This window comes from Loxodonta africana, chromosome 8 (genome assembly GCF_030014295.1).
Source record: "Loxodonta africana isolate mLoxAfr1 chromosome 8, mLoxAfr1.hap2, whole genome shotgun sequence".
NCBI classification, from domain to species: Eukaryota; Metazoa; Chordata; class Mammalia; order Proboscidea; family Elephantidae; genus Loxodonta; species Loxodonta africana.
This window is the reverse complement of record NC_087349.1, coordinates 23830779-23839583: the sequence shown is the minus strand read 5'-3', so window position 1 is coordinate 23839583 and position 8805 is coordinate 23830779. Positions and strand designations below refer to the sequence as shown.

Genomic DNA, 8805 nt, shown 5'->3' with positions numbered 1-8805 from the left:
ATATTGCTGACTCACCACTCCTTTGATTCCCCAGATATATTGAAGTCTAGCTTGTATCAGGAAATGCTGGTGGCATAGTGATTAAGAGCTATGTCTGCCATACAAAAAGGTTGGCAGTTCAAATCCACCAGGTGCTCCTTGGAACCTCTCTTGGGGCAGTTCTTCTCTGTCCTATAGGGTTGCTATCAGTCAGAATCGACTTGACGGCAATGGATTTGGTTTTTTAGTTTGTATCAAATCGAATTCACCAGCTTAAATACAGTTTGATGATTTTATAAAATTATATACAGTCTTTTAACTTCCACAACATTCAAGATATGTAATATTTCCCAAAATGTTCCCTCCTACTCCTTTGAAGTCAGTCTTTTCCCCTGAACCCCAGACTCAGGAAAGCACTAATGAATTTTGTCTCATTATCAGTGGTGACCAAAACACGGGGATACTGTGTGGTTTATAATCAGAAAGGTGTGTGTCAGGGTTGTATCCTTTAACCATACTTATTCTAGCTGTATATGGGAGGACTTGAAGCACTTATTGATGAAAATCAGACCACAGCCTTCAGTAAGGATTACACCTCAACATAAAGAAAACAAAAGATCTTCACAACTGGACCAATAAACAGCATGATGATAAACGGAGAAAAAATTGAAATTCTCAAGGTTTTCATTTTACTTGGATCCTCAATCAAGGCCCATGGAAGGAGGACTCAAGAATTCATACAACGCATTACAATTAGCCAAATCTGCTGCGAAAGACTTCTTTAAAGTGTTAAAAAGCAAAGATGTCACTTTGAGGACTAAGGTGCACCTGTCCCAAGCCATGGTGTTTTCAGTCACATCCTGTGCGTGAAAAAGCTGAACAATTAATAAGGAAGACTGAAGAAGAATTGACGACTTTGAATTGTGTTGGAGAAGAATATTGAATATACCATGAGCTGTCAGAAGAATGAACAAATCTGCCTTGGAAGAAGTATAGCCAGAATGCTCCTTAGCATTGAGGACGGTGAGACTTTGTCTCACATACTTTAGACGTGTTAACAGAAGAGAGCAGTCCCTGGAGAAGGACATCATGCTTGGTAAAGTAGAGGGGCCAACGAAAGGAGGATGACCCTTAATGAGATGGATTGTCACAGTGGCTGAAACAATGGGCTCAAGCGTAGCAACAACTGTGAGGATGGTGCAGAACCAGGCAGTGTTTCATTCTCTTGTACGTAGGATCACTATGAGTCAGAACTGACTCTACTATACCTAACAACAACAACAGTAATAACAGTATTCCATAACATGTTTCACCGTTCACTAGCTGATGGGTCTTTAGAAGGCTTACAGTTTAGGGCTATGACAGTTAGTGCTGCTATGAACACTGATGTGCAAGTCTTTGTTTAGACATATACTTTCATTTCTCTTGGCCGAATATTCCCTTTTGAAGCACTCTTTTCCTTTGCCTTTTATGATACCACTCTCTGATTTTATTTCTATCTTTCTGGTTACTTCTTGATCTGCTTTGTAATTTCATTATTCTCTCCCTGGCCATTATGTGCTAAAGGTCACCACATCTCAATCATGGGTCTCCTTCTCCTCTCACACTGAGGCAATAACATATGCATCTTGGGTTTAATTATGTCTCATATGCAGTTAGTTCAGATTTATATCACTAGCCTAGAATTTTTAAGCTCAGATCTATATACCCAATTGCCTATTTGACATTTCCCCTTGGCTTTCTCTGAGGCATCTTAAAATCAGCATGTCCAAACTTTATGATTCTCCATTCCATTAAACCTGGTCCTTTCCCACTATCCACCAAGTATTACAATTCAGAGAACCATAAGTGATCTTTAAAAACATCTTGTGTGTTTGTGAGAGAAAGAAAGATCTTCTTTCTTAGTAGTGACTAAACTAATATCCCATAATCATTACTACTCTCTTACAGCCTTTTCTGTACACAACTGAGTGATTTCCTTTCAAAACCCAAATTCGATCTTATCAATCCCACATTTTCTATCCCTAGCTTAAGGTAAAACAATGGCTTCAAATAGCTTATATACTAAGGGCCATAGTCTTTAATATGTTTTGGAACGAGAATGTTCCCAGTAAACTTCTCTAGACTCATTTTGAAACAATTTTCAGTCTTGTAGTTCATATAGCCACTACAGGACCTTCTATTAGCTTCTCGAACATAACAGCCCCCTTTCACTGAGCTTTTTCACATGTTATTCCTTTTGTCTGAAACACTCCAAACCTCCTCCATCTGTTTAGGGCCTATTCTTCCTTCAGGCTTTAACACAATGCATGACTGTTTCAGGAATGTTTTGTTCTATGCATTGAGAGCACTAAAGGATTCTCTTTCATATTTATGTGGTGTGACTGCACTTGTTTGGGAGATGACTTGATTAATGCCTGTCTCTCATACCTGTCCATAAGATCCATGATGTCAAGGATTTGGCTTACATTTCATCCCAGCGTATATCAAAGTCCAGGTATGCGGTAAAGGTTGAATAACTATTGTCCAAATTAGTAAATACAATAGATTTAATAGCACTTTCTGAATGTGTGAACATGAGAAGATGATTTTGAAGGTGGTTGTTTCAAGGTTTCTGGCATAGAGGGTGGGGTACACTAAGGAGACATCAACAACGATGAATAATAACAGGTTTAGAGAAATAGAAACTGAGTGATATTCCCCTGTCTCAAACCTTAAATAGTGCAACATTCTTTGAAACAATATTTTTCCATAAAATAATGCAAGAGTGCCTCATGTAAAAATATTCTCCATATCACAAAGATGTTTGGAAGTGCCTCTCAGAAGTAGTTTAAAATTTTTCTTATATCGTTTTCTCTCATCCCTCTCTCCTTTCTCTACTACTCACACTTTTCATGATATTAAATAAATGTGTGTCAGCCTTTCAGAGCAAGGTCACCATTAAATAAAGAAATAATTAATGCAGGAAATAAATAACTGACAAGCAAGGCACTAGAGATAAGTAAGATGTCAAAGATAAGACAGTAAGTAAAGGCCTGGTAGAGACTTCAGTAAACAATATCAATCATATGGCTGTCACCCCAGGTGAAAAATAAGGAGTGGATCAGCGAAGACCAATTTTGCAGGGATGCGGGGACCTGATGTTGAGAAGTGTAAGAGTCCTATGTCTGCCTTGAAACATTTAAGGCAGCAGCTCCCAGAGGAGTTTCTCCCCAGCTCAGGTGCAATAGAGTTTGAAGTGTCTGCGCTGCTTGTTGAAGCATCACAAATGGCAGGCTTTGACAGCTGGGGTACCTGTTGAATAATTTCCGTACCAAACATTCAAAACAAAATGGCACAGATGTTAAGGTGGATGCATATGCAATGAGAATACCCTTACTGAAGGACAGTGGAGAGCTCTCTGCATTCAAATGTTTGAAAGTTAGAATATTCTGTTCTGAAATATCTGATATATATTTATATATTCAAATATGTAAGCTGTCATATATGTATATATCTAAAACTGTTGTATATTCAAATATATATTTATCCATAACCATTTAAACCCTTTTATAGTAAATTTCTTTTAAAATTTAAAGACCTGATGACATTCTAATTTCCAATTAGAATATAAAAAAGTAGAGCATTTGATATTTCTACCTAAAATTCAACAAATATGCATTAAGTATCTAGAATGTCCTATAGTATAAACGAGGAGAGTTAAAGTAACTTTCAAAGACATCTCTGAGAGATAAAGAGATAAACAGGAAACTTTAACTCAGGGTTATAATATCTATGATAGGGATAAAAACTTGGCCCTTGATACTACAGAGGAAGAACACTCGAAACCACCTTGAGGGACCTGGGAAAAGTTGATTCATAGATGAAATAGTATTTTATGGTAATGTAAAGCCTCTTAAAGGGTTTAATAAGAAGAATGACATGATCGAATTATTCTGGTGTAGAGTATGGCACTGGGTATATACTGGGTAGAGTATGGTACATGGAATTGAGGGATGTAATGATTAGTATTTGGTATAGTTATATATAAAGAAGATCCAGACCATAGTGGCCTAAATCCACAAAGGTCTGCTATAGCTCATAAAAGAAATACAAATATAGACATTCCAGACTTTATATGAGAACTTTATTAAGACAGCAAAGATTCAGGCATCTCCAGATCCCTGGTCTGGCACGGTATAATACGGTTCTTGATTTCTTAATTCAAGATGGCTGCCTGAAATTCTTAATATTTATTCCATAATTTAATGTATTATAATAAAAAAGCAAAATTATGTTGGTGAGGAATACTGAATATACCATGGACTTCCAGAAGAAAAAACAATTCGTCTTGGAAGAAGTACAGACATAATACTCCTTAGAAGTGAGGATGGGAAGGCTTCATCTCACCTACTTTGGACATGTTAGCTGAATGGACTTATTCCTGGAAAAGAACTCCATGGTTGGTAAAGCAGGAGGGGCCAGTCCTTGGAGAAGGACATCATGCTTGGTAAAGCAGAAAGTCAGCAAAAAAGAGGAAGACCCTCAACGAGAAAGATTGAACAGTAGCTGCAACAATAGGCTTAAATATAGCTACAAATGTGAGGATGGTACAGGATTGGGAACTGTTTTGTTCTGTTGTATGTAGACTTGCTATGAGTCAGCCCCTAACAACAACAATAGCTGGAATTCCAGCCATAGTATATTCTCCTTCCTTGGCATCAAGGGAGAAGAAGAGTGAAATCTTTCTTATTAAGAAGACCTCCCAAAATTCTCACACAATGTTTTCTTTAGAAAGAAAGAAAGACATTTCTTTAGAGAGAAATTTGTCATATTACCTCTCAAGCCTCAGGGGAAAACAGACATATTATCATCCTGAAAATAATGAGATTTTGACATAAAAGAGGAAGAAAAAAAAGATTTTAGAATAGGAAACTTGGTTCCTCTGGTTAAAAGGTATTTTTGGTAATGTGGACTAGAAAACAGAGTCCATAGTGAAACAGTCAGAAGGGATTTGAAAGATATTAAAGAGGTGTAATTAAATGGCTTAGTGATTACTTGAATATATGGGGAGGGAGAGTAAGAAAGCAGATGTCAGGATATTTCCAAGTTTCCATTTTTAATATTTCAGTTAGGGTGTATTGGTAGGGGATAGTTTGAATAAATGTGATTACTTCAGTTTAACTGTGGTTATGTCTGAAATACCTTGGAACTAATAGCAGAAGTTTAACTAATAATTAAAAACTCAGGTCTGAAGAGATGTATAGGTGGTGAGAGGGTGCAGTTGTGAGCATAGACATCACTTTGAAGAAGTATGAGTGTTATTCAGAAGAAAGATCCAGAATATATCTGGGAGGGGATAAGAGGTTGAGATAGTTTCCTCATTTTTTTTTTTTTTTTAAATATAAGAGATATTTGAGGATTTGGAAATGTGAAGAGAACACAGGCTGACAGAAACAATTTGAAAATAGAATGTGTGTATCAGGAATCTCTGTCTTGAAAAAGTAAAAGGTATAGATCACACAGTACAGGGATTAGATTGCATGATGGTAGCCTCTTCCATTGTAACAGGAAAAGACAGATAAAAATCAAGTTTTGTTTGTAGTCTTGTTTTCTCAGTGAAGCAGAACGTGCGATAACTTGCTGACAATAATAGATGAAACTGTGAGCATTTTAGAATAACAGAAGATGCTCTAAGCACATGTTTTGTCATCCTAAATGATGTAAAATGGAATGCTTTAACCCTAAGGTCAGGAACAAGGCAAGAATGCCCACACTCATCACTTTTATTCAACGTTGTAGTATTATTACCGTGGAAGCACTGATCACTGTAATAAGACAAGAAAAGAGAAAAGGCATAAGGATAAGAAAGGAAGAAATAAAAACATTTCTAGTTGGAGACGACATAATTGTTTAATAAAGAATACTAAGATATCTGAAAAATCAACCACAAGAACTAAACAGCTCACAAAATGCAAATATTAATTGTATTTTTGAAATTCTAGAGCAAATAATTTATAGTAAAACTTAAACAAAATCAAGCAGTAGAGCAACAGAAAACACAAAACACTTAGTAATAAATTGAACAAAATTCTTACAAGACTTTTACATTTAAAACTATGAAACCTTGCCGAGACAAATTAAAGAAGATGTAACAGAGAGCTATATAGTGTCATAGGATGGATGACTCGATGTATCTAAGGTACCAATTGTTCCCAAATTTTACTATAGATTCAACACAATGCAAATTATAATCATAGCAGCCTTTTTTTGTTGTTGTTTGGTAGAAATTGACAAACTGATTTTAAAATTTATATGGTAACAAAAAGGACTTAGAAGAGTCAAAAGAATTTTGAAAAAGATCAAACTTAGAGGACTTACACTACCTTCTTTAATAAAAGTATTATAAATGCAGAAGAACACATTTGGCATTTCTCAAGCTAAAAAACTGAAGAAAAAATTCAGGCCTCAAGTTGCAGTATTGAAGGATTCTACTGGGAAAATATTAAACAACACAAGAAGCATCAAAAAAAAAAAAAAAAAAAAAAAGATTAAAGGATACACAGAGTCACTATACCAAAAACAAATTGGTCGAAATTCAACCATTTCAGGAGGTAGCATATGATCAGGAACTGATGGTACTAAAGGAAGAGGTGCAGGCTGGGCTGAAGCCATTGGTGAAAAACAAGGCTCCAGGAACTGACAAAATACCAACTGGGATGTTTCAACGAATGGATGCAGCACTGGAAGTGCTCATTTGTCTATGCCAAGAAATTTGGAAGACAGCTACCTGGCCATCCAAATGGAAGAGATCCATATTTCCACATATTCTCAAGAAAGGTGATCCAACTGAATGTGGAAATAGTCAAACAATATCACTAATATCACACACGAGTAAATTTTTCTTTTCTTTTTACTAGGCAAAGAACTTTATTAATCTTTGTTTCAAATTTTATTCCCAGGCTTGTTCCACTTAATTGGCTGCAAAGAATGAATTATGTGTAAGCAAAAACTGAAAAGAGCTGCAATGTCCAAAAGGCTTGGGCTTAAAAATTTTAGATATCTAGATTTTTGCAGATCCATAAATGAAACAATTTTAAAAAGCAGTCTTAATATAAAATAGCAGCTCCGAGTAACTTCTTCAAGCTTCATCTCCTTCGGAAGTTGACTTAAATCAGTTTGCCTCACTCTTGGATGCCTCATCAAAATTCCCCACAAGGCCTGGAACTTCATCATCATCATCCTCTCCAGTAGCCAGTGGTGCTTTTCCATCCACATATTGTTTGGGCAGAGCTTGGGCCAGTCCTCTTTAACTAGTCAGACTGTCTGCACTGAGCTGGCTTAAGATGCTGGGTAGTATTCCTGTCAGCTGCTTTGTCTCAGCATCGCCGGTAGTGGTGAAAGTGTTTGCTGCCAGAGATGCCTGAACTTCAGGATTGTTTAAGTGGATCGCTGTTCCTTGGTTTGTAAACATATTCACCTCTTCAATACCAGAGATAGTGTTTACCCCTATTTCTTTAAGGAGAACTAAAGTTTTTTTATTATCTGTTATAGCTGTTCTATGAAACCACCTTCTTCTTTCTGCAAACAGTTCCTTTTCCACCAATGCACATTTGTGCCTGCAGTTTGGCGAGTTTCTCTTGATTCATGATCGTTTCTTTTATCTTGTCAGAGCAGAAATGGGGCCGTGCAGGGGACTAGGGTTGGCGCCCAGGGTGTCTCTGGCAGATCAACGGAGACTAGGTGCACACACGCCAGAATGCAAGATACAAGTAAAATTTTGCTGAAGATCATTCAAAAGCAGCTGCAGCAATACATCTACAAGAAACTGCCAGAAATTCAAACTGGAATCAGAGGATGTGGAACAAGGGATATCATTGCAGAGAATATCAGAAAGGTGTTTAGCTGTGTTTCGTTGACTATGCAAAGGTGTTCGACTGTGTGGATCATAACAAATTATGGAAAAAATTGCTAAGAATTGAAATTCCAGAACACTTAATTGTGCTCATGAGGAACCTGTACATAGATAAAAAGGCAGTTATTTGAACAGGACAAAGGGATACTGCGTGGTTTAAAGTCAAGAAAGGTGTGCATCAGGGTTGTATCCTTTCACCATACCTATTCAGTCTGTATGCTGAGCTAATAATCCGAGAAGCTGGACTATATGAAGAAGAATGGAGCATCGGGATTGGAGGAGGACTCATTAACAACCTATGATATGCAGATAACACAACCTTGCTTGCTGAAAGTGAAGAGGACTTGAAGCACTTACTGAGGAAGATCAAAGACCACAGCCTTCGGTATGGATTCCACCTCAACATAAAGAAAACAAAAATCCTCACAACTGGACCAAGAAGCAACATCATTGTAAATGGAGAAAACATTGAAGTTGTCAAGGATTTCATTTTACTGGGATCCACAATCAATGCCTATGGAAGCAGCAGTTAAGAAATGAAAAGATGCATTTCATTGGGCAAATCTACTGCAAAAGCCCTCTTTAAAGTGTTGAAAAGCAAAAATGTCACCTTGAAGACTAAGGTGTGCCTTGCCCAAGCCACAGTGTTTTCAGTCACCTCATATGTATGCGAAAGCTGGACAACGAGTAAGGAAAAATCAAAGAATTTATGCCTTTGAATTGTGGTGTTGGCAAATATTGAATACACCACAGACTGCCAAAAGAACAAACAAATCTGTCTAGAAAGAAGTACAACAAGAATGCTCCTTAGATCCAAGGATGGCAAGACTACGTCTCACATACTTTGGACGTGTTATCCAGAGGGATCAGTCCCTGGAGAAAACATCATGCTTGGTAAAGCAAAGGGTCAGTGAAAAAGATGAAGACCCTCA

At 37.1% G+C, this 8805-nt stretch overlaps 1 pseudogene; it reads right to left on the bottom strand.

Moving 5' to 3' along the window:
- Nucleotides 1–6649: 6649 nt before the first annotated feature.
- On the bottom strand, nucleotides 6650–7822 carry LOC100669175 (transcription factor BTF3-like; annotated as a pseudogene).
- Between the last annotated feature and the right edge of the window lie 983 nt (nucleotides 7823–8805).